Source organism: Atta colombica, unplaced genomic scaffold, assembly GCF_001594045.1.
Source record: "Atta colombica isolate Treedump-2 unplaced genomic scaffold, Acol1.0 scaffold100, whole genome shotgun sequence".
NCBI classification, from domain to species: Eukaryota; Metazoa; Arthropoda; class Insecta; order Hymenoptera; family Formicidae; genus Atta; species Atta colombica.
In genome coordinates, this window is record NW_017259185.1 from 1,458,150 (window position 1) to 1,459,063 (window position 914).

The 914-nt window shown below is 24.6% G+C and overlaps 1 protein-coding gene across 2 annotated transcripts in view; it reads right to left on the reverse strand.

Moving 5' to 3' along the window:
• The window catches only part of LOC108685842, a 118,994-nt gene that overhangs the window by 8,571 nt on the left and 109,509 nt on the right, over positions 1-914 (reverse strand). The gene's annotated exons all lie outside the window — the stretch shown is intronic.

Sequence of the window (914 nt, forward strand, 5' to 3'; positions counted from 1 at the left end):
TATTAAACCTAATACGTATTTCTTTAAATAATACTAAGTAAATTTCATTTATATTTATAGTAAATAAACAAATAAATATTTATTCAATAAAAAAAAGATTTTTAAGTTAAATTAAAAATTAAGTTAAATTGGTTTCTGAATCAAATAAATATATATTTACATTTAAAATAAATGAAGATTATATAAAGTTCCCAAGATGATGTGCTTGCGAATTGTAATAACGTAATCCGTTAAGAAATTATTTACAATTAACAATAAATATCAAAAAATATAAATTATCTATGTAAAATAAATATATTATTATAAAATATATTATTATAAAAAAAATAAGAATTATCATTAGGTCGGGCTTAAAGCTCGTATGAGCATTAAATATGATTATTCTTACGACTGCGCAGCTTGCATTAATTTAATTAGGACAAAAATAAACTTTACCGCAAAAACTGCAGTCAGCGATTCAATTAAAGGAATTAATTAGTGTGGAACACCGAGTGTCCCAACGCGCGGCATTTCTCCCGCGCCATTTTGCCAATTAATGCGGCAATTGTGTTTGTTCCTTACACAGAAAGCTGAGGGAAAACACGAATCGCACACCGCAATTTTTTAATTGATCATGATGATCGAATATATAAATTATTGCGATCGATCTTGCTCACGCATTCAATGACAAGATAATTATTTATCAAAGATTTCGTTAAAATTTCGAAAATTTCAGTTATCGCAAAACTTTTTGACGTTTGTCAAATCCAGAAATAAACATAACATTTAAAATTCAATTATAAAGTGTTTATGAAATGTTTATAAAAAGAATAATCATAAATAATCTTATTTAAGGATATACCAGATATAGTATCTATAAAAAATAATTGGAATTGGATACTTTCCATATAAAAACTTATTATATATATGTATAT